The 21,648-nt window shown below is 50.6% G+C and overlaps 1 protein-coding gene across 2 annotated transcripts in view; it reads left to right on the forward strand.

Moving 5' to 3' along the window:
* Positions 1–21,648, forward strand: part of TIAM1 (TIAM Rac1 associated GEF 1) — a 158,157-nt gene that overhangs the window by 30,180 nt on the left and 106,329 nt on the right. For both annotated transcript variants that reach the window (XM_039554614.1, XM_039554618.1), the window contains exons 2-3: positions 523–766; positions 15,646–15,705. The gene's annotated coding sequence lies outside the window, so the exon portion shown is untranslated. The remainder of the gene's footprint in view (positions 1–522; positions 767–15,645; positions 15,706–21,648) is intronic.

The following is a 21,648-nucleotide window of genomic DNA, read 5'->3' on the forward strand; positions in this document are numbered from 1 at the left end:
CCGGTTCCTTTTCCCTTCCTTCCCCTTTCCTTTCGGTTTATGTCTCTAGACAGCCTAATTGGATTAGTGGGTTGCTCCACTCACCGCGGGCTCGGCAGGACTGGGACCGGTCCCGGAGGCTCCGCAGTTCGGGAGCTGATATGGGCTGGCAGCCTGCTAAGGCCTCCGCGGTCCCTTGGGGATTCCCCTCCAAACCCTACAGTGGAGGATGCATTCCTTCATGTCACCTGGCTGGAGCTGTAGGGAGGAACAATTCCAGATGTCTTTGTTCGGAAGCGTGCTGTAGCCTCTGGGTGGGACTGGCCGTCTTCTGGGGAGCACATGGCAATGGAAAGCCTCGAGTGCAGTTCAAATGTTTGCCTGTGAGCAGCTCTCACTGGAACGTGGGCTCTGTGCCTCAAAGCAGCCAGTTCCTTGCAGTTTCCATGGCGAGCTCTCCTTCATGTTGAGCACCAGTCATGAACGCTGCCTAAACCCCGGCCCGTGGGTTCCGTGTCAGCCCCGTGTTCGCTCTCTGTGCAGGCAGCTCCTCGAGAGGCTCCTTCTGTGTCCCATGGCAACTCCTCTCCAGACCCTTCACCACGGAGAAGCCAAGCGGAGGAACCGTGAAGGCTGAAGTCTGTTGTCGATGGGACTACCCAGAGGGAAAACTCAGCCCCGCTGGTTTCCAGGGATCTCTGCAGGCAGCGCTGCCAAGCCCTGTCCCTCCAGAGCTGCTGTGCTCACCTAGGAGCTGTTAGACCTCTGGAAAACAGATCTTGCCAAGGTAAGGACAAATGACATGTCAGATCATGACTCCGTTCTTCTATTTCATTTTTTTGTTTCTTCAGTGCCTGAGGTGTTTTCAAGAAAGAAAAAAAAATAAGGCTTTGCTACTTCTGGGACAAAACTTGTGTGCTATCCTTCTTCTTAGGTTTTTATAGCTTAAATGTGTGGGTGTCTGTTGTGGCGTCATGTGTGTCCCACCACACATCCCCCCCTTTTCTCTGCCTCTTTAGTCATGAGGATTCAAGTCTCACATGCTTAAAATCTGTCACATGGACCAAGCAGCAGTTAAAAAACCAACCCACTAAAAAACCCCTCAGAAAACCCCAGGTGGGAAGTAGACCTCATGGTTTGGATGCCTGAAGTTTGTCAATACTGTAGTTCCAGCAGTGGAGCTCCCTGCAAGGATGGGGTTTCTCCGGTGTGTCCCTGGGCTTGCCCTCCCATGGAGGATTTGGGATTTTCCCGTGGCTGGCACTGTCTCATGCCCATTCAGGTGCGTGTCCTTGGGCCTGCTCGTGTGCTTTGGTGGGGCAGAGGTGGCTCCTGACAGTGTGCCCCTGTAAAGGCTGCTGGCCACTACATGTGGCACCAGGACTGTGCCAGGAGGAGGGTGGGAGCAGTGCTGGAGCTGCTGCACAGCCCTCAGCTTTCTGTTTTGGAGGGGAAGGAGAGATGGAAGGAGGATGGATGGCGTTGCCCCATCCGTGCTGTGGCCATGGGATCTCTGCAGTCAGTGCTGTGTGACCCCAGGGCTCTCTGGGGCTCTGGAGGATGTCACTGGATCAGTTCCTACCTGCAGCATTTCCTGCAAAGGTGGGGGCCTGCTTTGTTTCTGATAAAGCTGAAGCCCTGCTGGAAGGGGAGCATCCTCCCGAGGATTCTCCTTGCCCTGGGCACATCTGAGAGGAGCTTCTTTCTCCTGCCCCCACTGCCCTGTTGCCTGCTTTTCCCTCAGGGTTTCTCTCACTCAGAAGCTGCCAGTGTAAAACAAAGGCATGGAAATTCCATAGTGTAGCCATTAATCAGCCCTCTCCAAGGCTTTCCAGTTGTAAATTGCCAGCACTGCCAGATGTGAGCTGTTGGGTCTGAGCAGCTGATCCTGCCAGGAGGGCAGGGTGGGCCATGCCTGCGTTGTTTCCATGCTCTCTTGCCCCAGTGCAGTGCCCTGATTAGTTTAACACAGAGTTTCCAGTTATTACTTAAATGCCTTTTTTTACTATTTCTTTCTTCCCCCTCCTGCACTTAAGTGCAACTGAAGTAGGGAATCACATCATCTGCTGTGATGGGATGGCCAGTGCAGGTTTCCAGGCTGTGGGTCCGCCCCTGCAGTGTCTGAGAGGGGTCAGTAAATTTCTGCTTGATTTTGGTGGGCATAGGATGATTTGTGCTATGGGGCGATAAACACACAGAATCACGGAGTTGCAGAATGCTTTGGGTTGGAAGGGACTTCAAAGCCCATCCATTCCCACTCCCTGCTATGGGAAGGGACACCTTCCACTATCCCAGGCTGCTCCAAGCCCCAATGTCCAGCCTGGCCTGGGATACTGCCAGGGGTCCAGGGGCGGCCAGAGCTGCTCTGGGCACCCTGTGCCAGGGCCTGCCCACCTTCCCAGGGAACAATCCCTTCCTCATATCCCATCCATCCCTGCCCTCTGGCAGTGGGAAGCCATTCCCCCTTGGCCTGTCACTCCAGGCCCTTTTAAACAGTCTATCTCCATTTTTCCTGTAGCTCCTTCAGGTCCTGGAGGGCTGCAATTAGGTCACCCCGAAGCCTTCTCTTCTGCAGGCTGAACAATCCCAATTCTTCCAGACTTGTAAAGGATTTAGAAAAAAAAAAGAAAAAGAGGAATTTTCCCTTTAACAATGCCTTGTTGCACAGAAGCAGGATTTCTTGCCCTCTGGCATCCTCAAGTCGGAAGGTCAGGATTTGGGGAGGGGGGATTGGTGCAGGCTGACCCCCTGGTGTGACCTGTGAAGCACAATCCTACAAAGCAGGGCTGTTCCCGGGGGGAGCAGGCGGCTGCCTCCTGATTAAAATGCTCCAGGGAGTGGGGAATGAGGAGGAGACTAAGCGCATTTCCTTCCTTAGCTTTTTAGGAGACACTTAAGGGAGCAGACCGGGTTGAGTGAGGGCAAAGGCGAACTGCAAAAAGCACTCAGTGAACTTGTCTGGGGATTTCAGCCATGCAGGCCCTGGCATGGAAGCCGGGCTTTTCCCTAAGAAATGGCAATAAAGCCGACAAGTCCAAAGACCCAGATTAATTTAGAAACTGTGCAGCTCAGGGAGGAGGGCTGGAAACAGAAGTGCAGCAGCTCAGGCTGACCTTTCCGTCAACTCCAGCGCTCTTCCAGGGGCGCATGCGGTGTCTGAGTGGGGCGACCCAGGGTCCCGGGGCAGCTGTGCCTCAGGCACTGGGCCTCCTCCTCGCTCCCAGATGTGCTGGGCTCCAAGGCTGGCATGGGCTGCTGCTGTCCCTCCCTCTGTCCCCTCACCTTGGCATGGTGCTGCTCGAGTGCCAGTGGCAGGCTCTGTCCCCAGAGCATGCCCTGCAGCATGGAGCAGGTCCCAGAGAAGCTGGGTCCTGGTTATCTGTGCTGCCTGACACGGGTCAGTGGCTGCTGTAGAGGGATTAATTATCCTGATGACCCAGAGCACAAAGGAAACAGGCCTGTTCGTGTCCCGCCGTGGTGCTGAGCGTGCTTCCTTTGCTTCCTTCTCCCATCTCCTTCCTCCTCTCCAGCATGAAGCTGCACAGTGAAAGCTGATACCAGAATGCCTCTTTCCCAGGCTCCTATAGGCAGTTGTTTCTATGATCTTTGTTTATGTAGGTCTGAGACAGATTAAAGTTCCTTTTACACTCAGAGGGCTTGTCAGGAGATGGGGTGAGCCTGTGTATGTATCTCACCCAAAGTATCTCAGACCTCCTGGTACCTTCCACCCTCCTTCCCTAATCATGCATTTTGTGTTCTCCCCCTAGGCTTCCTGGTGCTCCAGGAAACTGCCAACCACTTACGTATCCTAGTCATGCTACAGGCATGCTCCTTCCCAATATTTATTAACCTCTATTTCCTCTAGTGGGAAGTGGAGAAGGGAATCACAGAATCATCAGGGTTGGAAGAGACCTTCAAGGATCTCTGTCAGTAAGGCTGGGTCTCCTTACTGTGGGGGATTTCACTTGGATTAGAGTGTGTCTTCCCCCCTAAGTCTTTTCTGTACAGGGGTGTTGTCCTATGACAAAATTATCTCCTGAAGTTATTTAAAAAAAGCCCTAAATTGTGATAGAGGGATGTGTTCTCATACAAATATCACATGGACATCTATATATATATATGTTGTAATTTATAATGGCATTTTAGCACCTTAGGAAGCGATTAGTTTACTTCAGTGCCAATGTTTTTGCCCGTGTGAAGTGGGAGTTCTTGCTGACATGTGCTGGAGTCCTTCTCCTGCCCTTCAGCTGATGATGGTTTAAATAAAAACCACTTTCTTTAGGAGTATGTCAGAGGAGTTCTGTTTCGAAAAGCTGTTTGCTTTCTTAAGTCCATGTGCACATATGTTTTTCTCTTTATGGTCTTAGGTTTCAGTGGTGTTTAAACCCCATTTTCCAAAACTCAGTTATTTAGAAGCCCAAGTGAGATTATTGTATGAGTCTCTTCACTGTTTGTGGAAAAAAGGGAACAGAGGTTATAGCCCCCCCCAACTTCATCCTCTCTTTACCACCTTTTCCCTGTTAACTTTCTAAAGATACTTTTTGAGCTGAAAGCTCAAAACAAGAGAGAAGGGGATAGAAAACTGTTGTGGTCTTTTGTAAACTACGTAAGACCATCCAGATGTGTAAGAGGCTGCTGTAAACCAAGGCTCCAGTAATTTTGAAAATGAGAAGCTGTCCATGCATACAGCTCCTAGAAATCTGATCCATCACTTATTTGGGGGGGGGTGGTTTGAGCATCTGGAGCGATTTCCTAATTTTGCAGGAGCCTTGGTGTGCAGTTGAGGGCTGAGTGCTTCCTTTCTGTCTGCCTTTGTGACTCGCTGGTGTAAAGCACCGGGAGCAGGGGTCCAGGAGAGCTGTAGGAACACATGCTCTGGCTCAGAGCTGGTGTTTGGACGGAGCTCATCCTGCCTGGGGGGCAGCAGGAGGCCTCGTACAGCCTTTGGAAATTTCTTTGAGTCCGATCTGGCTCTGTTGGCTCAGTCCAACCAGGCTCGTTTCACGTAGGAGTTCAGCTGAGCGCTGATGGGAGCCATGGCCATGTTTTTCTCCCCAGCCTGGCATTTTGTTTGGTTTCTCACGTTCCCCTGCTTAGTCATCGCTCCTCTCAACTCCTTCCCCCTCTCCTGACTGGCGCACCAGCCCCTGCCTGGAGGATGGTGTGCATCTCTGGGAGTTTGCCCTAGCAACCAGAGAGCTCTCCAAAAATAGCTCCTCCCAGGGTGGCAGAGCCTCTCTGAACCTCCGGACATGGCTCTGGGGTCGCCCAGGGCGCTCAGAGGCCGCAGTGCTGTCTCTGGTGGGATGGGACAGAAATAACCAGGGGTGGATTGACTCTGCGTGAGTGATGCTGTTTGAGACAGGAGAGGAATTCCTGCGGTGTTTTCGTGCTGAGGGAAATGCTTTGGAGCCCAGGTGCTGCTCCTGTGTGCCCACGTGCGTGAGTGTGTTTATGCCTGTTACCTGGGCAGCCACCTGCCTGGGCACACGGGTGGTGCCAGGCTGGCCATGCCAGGGCTGGAATTTCCTGCTGAAGAGGCTGCTGCTGGCCCCTGTGCCCCTGGAGCAGCCTGGCACCACGGGTCCCTCCTGAGGAGCAGGGCAGCCACTCCAGGAGAGCTCTCCTTTCTGGGAACACGGCAGCACGAGTCTCTGCTGCTGTTTGTTTTTGTGATAGTCAGCACGGGAAATATTTTAAGATTCTTTTGGATTGTGGCCGTTTGCTTTTCCCTGTGTCTCCAGTCTAAGAAGATTCCTGTGTTTGGGATATCACTGCATTTCCATAGCACTGTGGGACTTAAAGAGAAGTGTTCAGTGGTCATCTGCTGCTGTGGCAAAGCTTTTTTTGCAGATTGTCTTTCCATTGCTTTTGGAGGGTGTTCTGCAGCCTGGCGTGTTGTCACATCCACCATTCGTGATGATCAGCTTCATTTTCCTCCAGATCCTTTCTTCTAGCCATCTCCAGTTTTTGCAATATTTAAAGCTATCCCATGTAGCTCATATATATTTTAAAAATCTTTCCTTAAATGTTTTTTGTTCTTGATGCAAATTCAAAATGAGGAATTTCAGATAACTTGACTTTGCCCCTGCATTTTGTGCATAACTTTTATCATTTGCAGTTGCATTGGAAGCGTAAACACTCTCTTATAAAACATGAAATAATCCCAAGTGTTCTCGGTGTGCTTGGGTTTAAAGTAGCTTTTAGGTGATACAAAGAAGGATGAGTAGATGCTTGGTTTTGTCTTTGGTGGGATAGGTGTGGGTCAGAAGAGCATCTGCTATTGGGAACTGAGAAAAGGAGACAGTTCTGTGGTACCAAGGGCTTTGCTGGTTTGATCAGGCTGTACCCTGCAAGCTTCTTGTACTCCTTGGAAAACTAAAATGTGCCCCTGACACCATCTGCTTGTTTTTCTATCTCTACTCCTTTATAATACAGCTGCGACTTGTTTAAAATAAAAATCCAACCCAGGCCCCAGAAGGGACTGAAAACAGTGGCAGGTAATTGAGTTTTAATGTGTGATGACATGCAAGATGTAGGTTCTCAGGGGCCAGAAGTTACGTAGATTGTTGGTATAAGGAGACAGAAGACAGCCTGGATTAAGGCGGGGGACAGATATTTATTTATTTGTATGTGGGAGAGGAGAAGCCATCAGCTGTAATATTTACACTCAATTACCCAGGGAGGGCTTGTAATTACTTGTGTTCTCTGGAGCATTCTGTATTCTCCAGCATATTCCTGCCATATGTGTTTGGTTGCCAGGAGTTTATATACATTTTCTCCCTCTCGTTCCAAACAATGTAACATTTATTAGGAGTTTCATGAGTTGTTGTTTCAAGGGGGGAAAAAGCCCTGCACAAACCTGTGCTCTGGCAAGGCACCAGGCCTGTGTGTGCCGAGTACGTCACACGGGAGGGTAAAAAGTGGTCTATGAACCAAAGCACTGTGGACTTGCCTTAAACCCCACGAAAATCTCTTTCTAAGGGCTCCTCCTGATGCCTTGGGGTGGTTGCTAAGGTGGCTTTTAACCCCAACCCCTCTCCACACCACGAGGAGAAAATATAGGGCTCCTGTTTGTAAAGTGATGCTGTGCACATTGTGATGGGGACTTTGGAGCCCCATCCATGCCTGTCCCTCTTGGAACGCACAGACAGAGCTGGAGATGGGGTTCAGCCTGGCAAGAACCTACAGAGCCAGGGTTGTGCTGTCCCTGAGCCCTGTGGCTCCTTGGGGACCTGCAGAGCTGTACCTCCCCTCCCTGGGCATCCTCTCCACTGCAGAGTCTCCAGGGTCTCTTCCCAGCAACATTGCCTGAGATGGGGAGAGTGTCCCAAAAGGCAGATGACAGGGAAAAGTTCTGGAGTGTGGCAGGAGGAAGCTGCCTGTGAGAAATTGCTGTGGTTAGGGGCTGTGTGTGCAGGAAAACTCTGCTGGGCAGGAAAACTCTGCTGGGACACAAGGATGGATCCGTGGAGGAACCGCTGCAGTGCTCTGGCATTGTTTGCCATGCTCACCTTTTTTTTTCCCCTTTCCCTGGAATTACTTATGCTGGATTGTTGCAATTGATTGCAATTGTGAGAGCTAATTTTAGTGCATAAATTTTGCACTGGAAGCCTGCCAAGTGTTTGTGTAATGGAGGAGAACAACTGCACAGGGTTTGGTGTGGGGTGTGCTTGTCGTCCTTGCTCCAACCAAACATCAGCAACCAATTCATGGGCTGATTTTGATTTATATACAGAGAATATTTGTATATAGCCAGTTGTCTCCAGGAAGAAAATTCAGCTTCCTGTGGAAACAGAAGAGCAATTTACAGAGCTGTGACGAGTTCTAAGGACAAGCTGATTTTACTGCCAGTGATGAAGTGATCATCGCCTCAGTTTTAAGACAAATAACCAACCCAGGCGAGTTCACTTTTAAACTTTGTGTGATGGAACAGAGAGCAAATAGTGTTGTTCCGACCCTAAGAGACAAATCTGGTGTGTTTAGCTGATGAGGTTGAAGAGCCACACACCCACAGGGATGTATAGTTATGGGCCCTTGGAAAATGTCACAGCCGAGTCCAATTTCCACGAAGTTCAAAGTCAGGACTCACAAGGAAGGGAGGTTGAGTTGCCACAGGATAAAAATCAAAGCTTTGTTTCTGAGTGAAATATTAACTCAGGGATAAATTTTGCTTTCTACATCCACATTTTCATATATTCAGGATTCAGGATACAGTGAAGTTGAGCTGCTTTGTAGGGCTTTCCTTCTTTTCCACCTGCATTTGGCCAGAGAGGAGCAAGAAGTGTGAAGGGGTGAAGAGATGTGAAGCATGCGGTGGTGGTGGTTGAGGCTTTTTGGGACTGTTTTTATATGGATTGAAAATTGATGCTAAGAAGAAAAGCTCATCAAATAGATTATTTTTGGTACTGAAGTGATGGGCTCACTGTAAGATAGAATACCAGAACTCTGTGGAACTTGTGTTATCCTTCTCCCACGGGTTTTTGGTGTCTCCTCTCGCTTGGTTTTTTTTCCTGTCATTCCAGTTGTGATTTATCTTAGATGCTTGTTTCAAAACAAGTCACACTGTCAGGCTGCCATTATACAAACATTTGTCCTGGTAATCCTTCCAGAGTTATTCACAGATACAAGTTTTGGCAAAGTCAGGGACAGGAATGATGATAGGTGGAAGATCCACCTTCTTGAAATCAGTTAGCTTTTTTGTGTTGTTTTGGGGCTTTTTTAGTTGAGCTTGGTGCCATATGGGTTTTACTTAAGGACATGGTTTGTCCCTGGAAAAGCATCTTTGGAAAGGATGGAACAGTTTAAATATGTTCAAGAGAATTAATTAAAATGCCTTTCAATGGAAAGGGAAGGAGAGGGTTTTTTTTCCAAAATAAAGCTTCAGCCTGGTGAAACATTTTGTATCAGCTACAAAAGGAGCTCCAGTACATTTCTCTGAAAAAAGGGATGAGCCAACTGCATCTGCGAGGTGTGGGAGTGACATTTCAGAGCCCACTGACAGTCTCATTGTCAAACTAAACATCGTCTCTCTCTTACTGGTGCTGAGAGCTCCCTGCTTTCCAGGGGCACAATTGCTCCTTTGGAAAATGCCAGTGGAAGGCATGGACGTCTTTGGGCTGGGAACAGGCTGCCAATTAAAATTAAAGATTGAATTTAAATAGCCTAACTCCAGAAATCAGCCCTCCTTCCCCTGTCAAAAAGCACTGGGGAAAGGGAAAAGCACGAAGTATTTTTTGGGCAGTGGGGACTTTCACTGGTGGTTTCTCTATCCAGTTCTTCCAGGTGCTACAGGAACAGCGTGTTACACTGTGGTGATGTTCCTGAGCCTTAAGCTGGTGCAATTACCTCCTTCCTTACTGGAGGATTTCCAGAGGTAGAGCACTAGAAAGTGACCTTTGATGTCCTGTCTGAGTGGTGATTGATTTGAGAAGTGAAATGCCACAGCAGAGGGGACTCGGAGCTGCAAGACCTCTCTGCTGTGCTGTCAAGTGAGCAGCCGCTTCCAGCTCCAGCCTGGATTATTTTGTTTACGAGAAACTGACAGAATGGTAGGATTGTGTAGGTTAGAGGAGCTCTCTGGTCCCACCTCCCTCTCAAAAAGCACTTAGCAGCATTTTTGTGTGTGTGTATGTGTATAAACAGAGATCTGGTGCAGATTGCCACCTTCCTGCGTGCTGTTGTGCTGTTCCCAGAGTGGGGGCTTGCCACAGGAGATGTGCTCAGCCCTGTAACAGCTCTGGTCTCACAGCCCTGCCACGAAGAAAGCCATCACCTGGACGGGGAAAAAGTGTCTTGGGAGGAGCAGGTGCAAGGAGTGAGTCTGAAGGAAGAGAAGAGCCAGGCAGGCACTGATAAAATATTCCTGGTGATGGAGCTGATGGCGTAAAATCGAAGGCCCAGAGCTGTGGCCAGGACCAGGAGGCAAAAGGAGCAGTAATGAAAGAGAAGCAGCACATCAGAGAGGCTGATTTGAAGGCAAAGCTCAAGTGAAAGCAGAGGGGAGGCTTCCCTCTTTGATCTGTTTGATCTGCACCTGCGGCGCTGTGTCCTGGCACCTCCTGGAGAGGGGCTCTTCCAGAGGTTCCTGTGGAAGCAAATGCACGGTGCTGTGAGGGCAGAGGAGCCTGCTGGGCCAGGACACATTTCTGCAAGGCTGTGTTGCTCTGCAGAGTTGCTTGCAGAACAGAAACTGGAGGCAAAGACCCCAGTCCAGGTTTTCCATGGGGAAGGCAGGTGGTGTGGGGTGAGCTGGATGACAGGTGAGGTGAGGAGTGTGTCCACAGTCACTGGTGCCTGCAGTCAGGTGTAAGCTCTGTTGGAAAAAAAAATGCCCAGCGCACACTCAAGGGCTATTTTTTAAATTTTTCCCTCCAGAAACTCTTACATATTCCTAAACTTTGCAGTTTTAGGATGCCACAATGCCGTGGGGAGCAGGGGGAGCAGGCTGGGGAGAGGGCACAGGGATCAGAGCTGCCTGGAGGGAAAGACAAAGGCTGGGCTTGTTGGCTGGTGGGAAAGGGCCAGATGGAAGAGGGAGAGAGGGAGGAGAAACGGATGTTGGAAGTGGTGGGTCAGGGGTGAGGGGCTGCAGCAGCCACACCTCGGGGTCTGACCATGGGGGCAGAGCCAAACAGCACAGCCAGAGGAGTTCAGGGTGCTGCCAAGGGTGGGGAGAAGATGTTTTCCAGAGGAAACAGCTGGGATCATTCCCAGGCATATTGTAGGGGTTTTTTTTCCCTGTAGGGTGATGTAGTGAGTGAAACTCCAGTGTTGTGACCGGGAATGGCTCCTTGTGGGGTTGGATGCTGTGCTCCCAAGGTGAGGTGGGCTGCTCCCCTTGGAAGCCAGAGCAGCAATTGTCCTTAGAGACTGCTGGAGCAAACAGGAGAGACTCCTGTGAGCAGCTTTAGTGGTGCTGGCGGAGAATGGCTGGGGCTGCCTGTGACCTGTTCTCTGTTTCCCTTGGCGTGTTTTCCAGGAAAGAAAAGAAACATTGCATTCTTGAGTATCAGGGTGATTTTATTTTTTAAAATGACTTTTTAATGCTCCGTAACTCAGTTGCTGTGGGTTTGGGCGGCGTGATTTTACTGACATGTCTGCACAGCCATTTATCTTAATCCTTCCTTTCCTCTGCACGTCCATCCCAGTTGTGCTCCTTGAGTGGAGCTGCTGCAGGATGAGCCTAAAGGCTCTGGAAGTGCCACTGTTGCCCTCACGGTTGTTTCTCGAGAGCGCTGCCTGCTCCGTGGGCTGTCCCAGACTTTCTGGGAGCAGGAATCCTGGAAGCCAGGCTGATGTTCTCACGGAGATAGAAGTGTCTTGCTGGCAAACACAGCTGGGGTTTGGACTTGCTAAGAGTCACTAAACCATGAGCTGACAGGAGTGTGTTGGAGGTGTGATGTGAGGTAAGAGACAGGTGTTGGGCAAGAGCACAGGGGGGAGGGAGGTACCTGGCAGGTGGATGGGAACACAGCCCTAAAACTGGGTGTCAGTGTTAGATGGAGGAGACAGTGATTCAGGCACTGCACACGTATCTCATGGATACAGGCCTGTGGGAACAGCACTCCTGGAATAAATGAGGCACAAGTGGTTTAGCTCTAATTTATTTTATTTTTTTATGCAAGAGGTGGTGGGTGTGTTGCTGAGACATGGGGATGGCTCGGTGGTGGCTCAGTTTGCTGACAAAGTCAGGGAGATAGAGTAGGGCACAGGAAGGGCCAGGGGCACCTGGGCTGTGGGGTTTGGGGGATCAGAGGCAGAAGAGAGCAGGATGGGATGAGTCCCCCTGCCAGCAGCGAGGCAGTCGGGGCTGGATCTACCCTCCCAGCCCAGCCACAGGCTTTAGGGCAAGTCACTGAGATAGAGAGGGTGGGGTTTTCCATCCATGCCCGTGTTTCTTGCTTTCTCATTTAGTCTTCTGCCATCTCTGCTCTGGATGGGCTCTCTGCCCTTCCGCCTGCCAGTTCTGTCACCTCTGAAGCCACCACGATCCTTGGGAGTGTGACAGGGGTTCCCCCTCCCTGCACTGCTGGGAGGGACCCCTTGATGGGACAGGCTGTGTTTTTGGCAGATGGCTTAGAGGTGGGATGCTAGGAGATGGGATGCTGGGGAGCTGGGACAGCCAGCTCTTCCCATGGCACTCCAGAGGGGCCTGGTGAGCGCTGAGGGAGCTGGACAGTGCACAGCAGCTCTGTGACCTTTTCTTCCCAGATTTGCAGCAAAGATAGGAGAAGCATTTGGATATGACCTGTTTAAAGACTGAGATAATTTCTGCCCTGGCAAACGCAGAAAGAGATAAAGCAATGGAGAGCTAAGAGCTAAAGCTCTCCTGAACAAATGCTGGGAGCATATGTAATAGGATTGTTGAATTGGAGTTACATGTTTTCCAGGGTAAGTACTGCCTGATGACACCAGGCTGTTGCAGCCACGCTTAAATCGGAAAAAGGACTGGGGATTTACGGCAGTTGTTGGGGATGCTGTGAGCTTCCAGAACAGCGAAAGGGAAGAAAAGGCTTTTGTAGATAAGACAAAACAGGTCCCTGAGAAGGCTGGAGTTCCTGGGGGGAGAAAACATCAGAGCTCTGACCTGGGGGTAGTTGGGTATCACAGGTTTTTCTCACACAAAATACAAACTCTTTGCAGCCCTCCTAGCTGAGCTTCCCTTAGTTTACATGGGAAAATGGAGTTGTTTTAGCAGCACTTTCGTTTGTTTTTGTGCTCACCTTTCAAGAGATGCATTAAAAACTCTGCATAGCCTGAGGTCTGTGTTAAACACATACTATTGAAGTACAGTTTTGAGGAAGCTAAGCTTAGGAGCTCTTAGAGCTGAGCTTGTCTGCCTAATCTGGACTTGGTCTCTTTCCCTGTGAGGGCTCTGGTGCAGTGTTAATTACAGGGCAGCTCCTGCCTCACCTGCAGCACGGTTGGTTCCTGGCAGTGCTGGCGGCAGTGGGCTGCCCCCTGCCCCAGTTTTGTCCCAAGAGGGACTCAAGGACTGGGAAGAAGGATGGTTGTTGCTGTCAGTTTGGGGAGCCTGGGATCTGCGTCTCCTGGGGACTTGGTGGTCTGGCTCATGAGCCGTGTGTCCATCACTTGAGCTCTTCAGCCCCAGCCAGGCAAGAGAGGGAGATGCCTCATGTCCGAGAGAGCTGCTTGGGGGCAGACATCTGTTATGGGGCAGGGGCTGGGGAGAAGGATTTTGCGGGCTGGGAGAAGGGCTTGGGCACACGTGGCAGCTGCCGGGTGCTGGGTGCGAGCGTCCTTGCAGAGCCCGTCTGTGCTGAGCACATGGTGGTGGAGGCTCTGTGGAGCTGCTGCATCCCGAGCCTGGCTCAGGGCCAGCACAGCCTCTCCCCGGGGCTTTCCACACCCCTCCGGGGGTGGTGGGAAGGGGAAGCGCCCGGCCCGGCCCTGGGTATCAGCGCAGATTTAATCGCGGCGGAGCGACAGCTCTGCCCATCACTAGGACTCAAGCCAGCAGGAATTAAAACTTCCAGGCTGATCTCCATATCCTTCGCAGGATAAAATTTCCCAGAAGTGTTTTTAATCTGCTGCTGTCTGTCCTGAGCTCCCTATAGATGCAGTCCCTCTTGTGCCAAGCCCTCCTGGCTCCACAAGGTGTGTGGGACACCCTGTGTTCAGCTGTTTGTTGTTTGTTCCTTTTGTCTGATTTCTTTCCTGAAAACCCAGCTCTGCTGAGGCAAAGCAGCAACCAGCACAAGAAACAGAATGGGTTGGGTTGGGAGGGACCTTAAATCCCACCTCACTCTAATCCCCTGCTCTAGGCAGGGACACCTTCCATAGACCAGCACCAAGCCCTGTCCAACCTGGTTGCTGGGAGAATTTCTCTCCCAGGTTACCTGTCCCTGCTTTCATCCTCTGTAGGCCTCCTTTGTGTGTTTGAGATTTTCCAGGAGCTCCTTGTTCGTCCACACAGGTCTCCTGGAGTTCTTACCTGCCTTCCTGCTTGGAGGAGGTGAGCCTGGAGTATTAACCAGGTTTCACGGACCCTTCTTTCATCCAGGGCTTTATCCCACGGGACTCTACCAAGCAGATCTCTGAGAAAATGACTACATCCAATTGTTGTGGACTTTTTGATGAAAATGCCTTTTTTTCTGGCCGTGCCTTGTCTTCCATGTGACATCCCAGAGCCGTACTTTACCTGCTGTAAAAACCAGGGAGATGCTGCTATTCCTGTGCATGGCTTGCTGGGAGAGGGGAGGTGCAGCTGTGCATCTGTGACCCCACATCACTGCTGGGGTGACCTGGTTTCGCTCCAGGGTGGGTGGTTGGAGGAACTCGGGTTGGGTTTGGTGGGTCCTTGTGAAGCAACGCCAGCTTGGAAGTTTTTGTCTGAGAGCTGCTGTGGGATTGGGGCCGTTCGCTCCTGGCAGCTCCCTCCTCTCTTTCCCAGCTCTCTGGCCATGGCTGCTGGATTGTCAGTGAGCAAAAGACCATTCCTGTGGAATTATGGATGGATGAAACAGCGGCGGGTGTTCAGCCGGGCGGCTGTTCAGAGAGCAGGTGTTTCCTCCCGGGGTTTAAGTTACCAAATTCATCAGGACATTTCAACTTCTTGCATTTTAAATTCCCTGATCCCCAAGAACAAAGTCATTTTCTCAGCTTTGGAGGCTGACATCTGCTTACAAGGATTACGTGTGTTCCTGGAGCAGTAGGCACAGATTTTCTTTGTGGAAAGGGATATACTGGAGAGAATATTAAACCCCAGTACAAGTTCCTGCTCTGGAATGGAAATTGCTGTGCAGGTTTGGAGCAAGGCATGTTGGAGCTTGCTTATTTATTTGGCAGATGTCTGATGGTGTTACATCATCCCCAGCCCTTGGAGCTGTGAGGGCTTTGGAGGGCTCAGTGTGCTGCGGTGGGTTAGGTGGCCACGGGATGCTCTGCTCTTCCCACTTTCCTGGTGTGGGAAAACAAGCGTTTCCCATAAGGTGCCATCAGCAAGCGCTGCCTCCCACAAATCTGTGTCCTGAGGTGATGGGAAGCGCTGGTCAGGGAGAAGAGCCGTAGGAAATCTCTGCTGGATGATGCTCAGGAGTTGTCAGTCCACTCATGTCTCCAATCTCCGAGCAGCGTGTGGGGGTGATATTTGCTGGGGATAAGTGACCTTTTACTGCTTTCGTTGTGCAGGCATTCTAGAGACTTACTTTTAAAATAGATTCTGTTTTGCTACCTGAAACCTCTGCCAGTACTTCCAGGTCATTGTTCTGTGAGATCCACGCTAACCCCGAGCATAATTTTGCTGAGAGCATTCTACTGGGAGCCAAGCTTTCTGTAAAACTCCAGATCAATAGCAGGGGTACAATTAGCTAAACCCAAGTCCTGTGGAAAGAGTTGCTTTGGAACAAGTAAATGCTGCCTTGCAGCCCTCAGAGCCTGGAGCTGACCGACCGCAGACCGAAGGGAAACTGCCTTAATTGGCTGTTGTGGCTCTGGCAGGATACAAACAGCAACAAACAGTGAGAAGCAATTTGGATTTGAATTATTTCCCCCCTGCATTAATAGGTCGAGGTGGTGTCAGTGATAAAAGTCTGGCTGCTGTAGTTTGGCCGAGGTGTGTTTCAAGGGGTCAGGCAGCTTAACAGCAGCTCTGTGTATCTGGATGCTTGAAGGTGACCTTTTGATCTTCCTTTTTTGTTCCAGGAGCTGCGTGGGACAGCCAATGTTTCCCTCCCATCCTGTTTGCCGCTGTGACACCCTCATGTGAGTAAGGACTGGGGTGGATTTGGTGAAGGTGTGTGTTTGCAGCTCCTGCCCACCCTCCTCCTGCTCTGTGCCTTCCCTCTCCGTCCTGGGGCAGAACCCCCCAGCCTGCAGAGCAGAACAAGTGGTCTCTTAGAAGTAAAAACGTGAAGGCTTCTTGGAGATGGAGAGTGAAATGTTTATAGGAGAGACCCTGTCAGCAGCTGCGAGTTTTGTCCAAGCAGCATGTCCAGCAATGTTTATAGAAACATGGCAGCACTAAATCGGGACAGTTGGTCACTAATCTTTGCAGAGACACAAAACTGATTAAATAAAAAGATTCCTTGAGGCACTCTCTAAATTGCAATATAAGGGTGACCCTGGCTTTTAAAGGCTCCCCTGTGGCCCCTGTTCCTCCCCACGATTCCTCTGTGTGGTCACTCCAAATTGCTGCCAGCTGGGCCATTCGTCCTGTGTGGGGTTGTGCTGCTTCTCGGCTGTGACCTTTCAAAGAGACAGACAAAATCTCTGGCTTATGCAAATCTTTGAATTTGCAGCCAGCCTAACAGTGGGGAGGAGGAATACAGGGAGTTTGAACTGCAGAGGGAAGAGATTCTGTTCTTTAGTGCCTCACTATTGACCACAGACCCCACTGTGCCCATAAATGACTCTGAGTCTTCTTGCTTGTTGTGTTTGAGGTTTTCTTGCCTCTGTGTTGCCTTTTACCCTTGTTTCAGACATCAGGTTATGGTATTTTTTCAGCTAGACAAATATGAGCTGTTTTTCTGTTCCAGGGTAAGTTTTCCTTTCCAGCCAAGTGGTTTTGTAGTGCGGTGCCTTCACAGAGGCAAAAGCAGAACAGAAAAACATGATTTAAAAAAATGTCAGCATCATAAAGAAAGAGGAATGAAACCAGAGGACTGCTGATCATCAAAGTGAGCGTTCCAGTGTGTGAACATGTGGCAGGGCAGTCAGTTAACAGAAAATGATAGTGAAATTGGGTGATATTTCTAGTCTCCCCAGGGGGAAAGCACATGTGTTTTACAATGGATCATGAAATGTTATGGTGTTCGTGTCTAATACGTTAATTCTGCCAGGGCAGTAATCCCAAGGTTCCAATCCACATTTAAGTTGGAAAGATATGCACAGGCTTTTATTGAGGACATAAACGACAGTGCATTTAAGGCAAAATAACAGAAAGATGGGAGAGGTTTCCACTCTCTCTTCCCTTCTCTCCCACTCTATTGTATCAAATACTGACTCATGCCAGAGGGGCTGCCCCCCTGAAGCCTGGTGCTTCTTCCATGGCAGACATAGAAGTTAATCCTTTTTTTTTTTTTTTTTCCCAATTTTGGGAGGGAGATGCTGTTTGTGATGTTTTTGTGCTTGTGTGGGTTTTGTAGGAGCAAGTCTTGAGCACTTCTAGCTTGAAACACCTGCAAGGGCCGGTGGTTGTGGATCAGCCCACGGTACTGATCCAGACTACAACCTGTGTGTTGTGCACCTGGGTAGCCCTAAGCCAGCCCCAATTCCCTCCTGTGCTTCCCTGCCCAGTGGTGGAGACGTGGCTCTGAGCCTGAGCTGTCCTTTTAATCAGGGCCATGTGTTCCCTCTCCCTTCCTTGCAGCAGCACTGGGGCTTTGCTCAGCGCACAGCGAGCAAGTTCAGGGAGCCAAAATGGCCAGAAAATAAAACTGGTGTTTTGGCCAGGTGTGTTTTGGGAGCCAGGTTCCTGGAAGAGGTAGGCAGGATGTGGCAGCCCTGATGTGGTCATTTTTGGAGAGGTCTGAGGAGGAAGGAGGTGTCTTGGAGCCTGTTTGGCTCTCTCGTAGTCCCAGTAGTGTCATCAGAACACTTCACTCCAAAGCCCAGTGATAGATGGACACCCTTGGTTAACCCTTCCTTGCCAGCTGTGGGGCTGTGCTGCTTTGCTGTGCATTTTAGAGCTTCTTTGCTTGCGTCCTGCAAGGTGATGTCCCAGGGGGACACCTGCTGTAAGGACCAGGGTGGAGAGTGCGGAAGAGGAGGTCCCTCCCTGGCGAGGCTCTGTATCGCTCGTGCTGTGGGATCCCCTGATGGAGAGAGCGCAGGAGATCTGAGGCCTTCTGTGCCTTTTTTTCTGCTTTCTCAGGGGTCCCTCCAGGACTTTGATCCGTGGCTGATGTAGGAGGCTCTCAGTTGGGTGTGTTGTTGAAAAGGGAGAAGAGATTGATGCTCACGCCCTCTGTGCTGGCCCAGCCCCAGCTCGAGGGAGCTCAGCCGGGTTCTGCAGAACCCCGAAATGCAGAACGTGGTTATTTAGGTTTGAGGAGTTCCCTTATCTGCCCTGAGTGTGGCTGCAGTGGGGGAGGTGGGCCAGGTTATAAAAGTCGTTTCTCCAAGTGACCAAGCCCAGCATTCTTGACACGCTTCAGCACACGATCCCCCCACTTCTGCTTTTGGGCAATTAATGCAGCCCATGAAACTGAGCTGTTCTGTTGCTCTGCAGTGTGTTTGTGTGCTCCCTGCCTATTTATTGCCACTTTCAATACCTCTCCAGAACTATCCATCCCATGCTCTGTGTCTCAAGCACATCTGTGTGCGTGTGTGTGGGGAGCAGAATAAAGGGAAGATAACGTTGGTCACACAGACTTATGCAGAGCAGGATCTGCCCTGATATCTCTGCGAGCTTCTTAGAGTTGGAACAGTGACAGCAGGCAGCGTTGGAGTCCACCTCACAAATGTTGTGTTTAATCCCAAATCAGGCTTTAGCATTCAAGTAACAGACAAATACTGAAAAGCCTCATAAGAAGTAGGAGGAGCAGGCAGGACTTTAAAAAAAAAAAAAGTATAAATGAGGAAAACTAATCAGCAGTTCTGGAACCATTATGATTTTCAGAATGCAAGGCTTTTGCCAGTAAAAGGGACCAGGTGTCTGCCCTTAAGCTTGCTCAAGAAGGTAATCTGTGTATGAACTCCCAGTCTTAGGGATCACTCAGAGCCTGATGGATCTCTGAGCCTTCAGTCTCACATTTGTGCAGGTAAAAAGGCAAGGTCACGCAGCAGTGGCATTAGAAGCTGGGGGCTCAGGTCAGACCCCAATGCAGCCCTGCCAGAGGTGAGTGTGTAGCCCATGGCTGTCTGTACCTGCTGTCTGTCAGGGTTGCTGCTGCTGTGCAGCATTCAGGAATGGGCTCACAGGAGCAGGGCTGGGGATGGAGTACCACAAACCAGGAATTCTTTGCCTGCTGTGTCCACAGTGAGCCGTGGCTTCCTCCAAAAAGTACTTTGGAACAAGGTTTAGAGGCTCTTTATTTTGTTTTAAATGTGCTGGTACCAAAAGATAGCCAAAGACTTCTGACTGCAGTACAGAGAAGATGCTTCCAGTTGCTTCATGCTTTTCTTTTGCACTTGTTCTGCCTCTCCTCTCCTTTTCCTGCTGGCCATGGAAAAGAGTCATTGTTTAAAGGTGTTCCCTGGTCGTGCTTCTCAGTTGCTGCCATTCCATGAATGGCGAGGAGGCTTCAAGGCAGTGGCTCATCTCCCCTTGATGTGGAGTTGTGGCCTCTCTGCCAGGCATGGGTGCTCCTGGGCGTTTGGTAATTGTCTGGGCAGTGCCCCTGCACTTGGGGTCAGCATGTCACTCTAGTGGGAAGGGACGTGTGGGGTCCTCCCAAAGCAGGGTCAGCTCTGGGATCAAACCAGGCTCCTCAGGGCTCTTCTCCAGGCAGGGCTTGAAAACCTGCAGGGATGGAGCAGGCACAACCTTTCCTGAGAACCTGATCCCACTTCCCTTTTTGCCATGAGCATCTTCAAGGTGGAGACCTTGGTATATCCCAGCTGCTCTGCCTGTGATTCCCTGTGTCCCACTGAAACATGGTGCAGCTGGACTTGGCAGGGCACCACCATTGTGGAGGCCTGACAGAGACCACAGATGGATACAAACTGTGCTTTGAAATGAAGGGTTTGTTCCTTGTGAGGAGCACAGCACAGGCAAACAGATACATGGAAATAGTGTTATATGGGATGTTGTGTCATGGCTGTGAATGAGGGCAGGATAAATAGGAAAAGTTGAAAACCAGCATTTACCTTCATATAAAGTCATGTTGATCTTTCAATTAAAGAACGTGATGTGAGTTTTGAAAGGGAAAAAGACTGCCCAAGGCAGCTTAGAACAAGTTAATAGGAAAGGGGAAGCAGGGAAGGCGGTGAGACATAGAGCACAGACGTGTGGTCAGTCCAGTTGTGCCAGCCCTGTGTGCCAGCTGTAATGTTTATAACCCTGAGTCATCCTGTGACAGTCAGTGCTGGTGGCCCTCTGGGCAGGGCCTGAGGTCCAGATCTCTGCTCACCCTGGAGGGCTTTGGGTCAGGCTGTGAGTGGGGTCAGGGTCCCCTGAGAGAGGTGTTAACAGTGAGGTTCCTCTGCCGTGCTCTGGTCCAGGGAGGTTGGAACCAGGTCAGGGCTTCTTTTCATTGAGGTGACATTGACGGGAGACTTGGTTTGGGGTTTTGTTTTTTGTTTTTTTTTTTTTAGCCATCTGGCTGTAATAGAAGAAATAAATTGGAGCTTGTTTTCTAAAAATGAGAACATGTGCAGTCAACCAGCATCTTTTATTTTTATGCAGCACGTCTAAAATAGATGCAAGTCTGCCTCTTTGAGAGCGTGCATCCGGCACAAAGTCACAGCAGCGTTGGTGCTCCTGCCCTCTTCCTCTGTGCTCCCTCCCCTCACTTCCCTGCTCCCACCACTTGGCAGTGAGCTGCTGAGGGGGTGACTCGTGTTTGGATGTGCCAGTCAGCCCCACACGGCGGGGGGAAGGTGGCAGTGACACGAGGATGTGGGCGGGTGGCTGTGGTGCTGCTCTGGTCCCTTCTCCCTTAGGAACTTCTGTGTGGGAGAGGAAGGGAGCAAGGAACCTTGTGGAAGCCTCCTGCTCAGGTGGAAGGTAGAATTGGATGGACAGGGAAGCTCTGTCTGGACAGAGGAGTTCTTTACTGGCAGGGTGCTTTCTGCCATGTCCCTGGAGTGGCAGGCACCGATGGTCTGTGCTTGAAGCTGTGTGTTCAGGAGAAAAGGAGCCCAGAGTTGTTTCCTTTGGGTCTGCTGGGAGTGGAGAGCATTTCCCCTCTCAATTCCTGCTTCCAGCACATGAGGAATCATGGAATCACAGAATCATTTAGGCTGGAAAATACCTCTGAGACCATGGAGTCCAAGCTGTGCCCGATGCCCACCTTGTCCCCAGCCCAGAGCAATGAGTGCCACATCCAGGCTTTCCTTGGACACCTCCAGGGATGGGCACTCCAAACCTCCATGAACAGCCTCTTCCAGTGCTTCCAACCTGCCCCTCCCCTGGCCCAGCCTGAGGCCATTCCCTCTCCTCCTGTCCCTGTTCCCTGGGAGCAGAGCCCGCCCCCTTCTGTCAGGGAGTTGTGCAGAGCCACGAGGTGCCCCCTGAGCCTCCAGTTCCCTCTTCCTCTTTGATGTCCCTTCCCTGTGTTTGGGCGGCTCTGCAGTTGTCCAGAGCAGGGGAGCAATCTGCCCAAACTGTCTTTTATTTTCCATCAGGGCCGTGCAGGAGATGGGGATAATACTTGCCTTGCAGGGGCATTGTGAAAGTTAATTTGCTAATTATTTACAAAGCACATCAGAGTGCTGCTTCAGTTATACACAGGGTTATGATAACATCTAATTAGTAATTCCTTATGATGCTTCATTTTCTTTCTGCCATAAATGTTGGTCTAATAGAGGGACAGCCCTGCCTGTGCTTGTCATCCCAGTGCCTCAGAGGGAATAAAAAAGCTGGATTTGATGTGGAAATGGTCCCTTTCCCCCCCCACCTTCCTGTGCCACCTTACCCACTGTCCCCTTTGGTGAGCTGCTGCCTAGCTGGTGTCCATTGACAGGTTACTGCTTGGGGAGAACTCACCCCTTCCATGGAAACCTCATCCCTCTGGCAAAACCCCTTGCTCTTCCCTGCTTTCC

This window comes from Corvus cornix, chromosome 1 (assembly GCF_000738735.6).
Source record: "Corvus cornix cornix isolate S_Up_H32 chromosome 1, ASM73873v5, whole genome shotgun sequence".
NCBI lineage: Eukaryota > Metazoa > Chordata > Aves > Passeriformes > Corvidae > Corvus > Corvus cornix.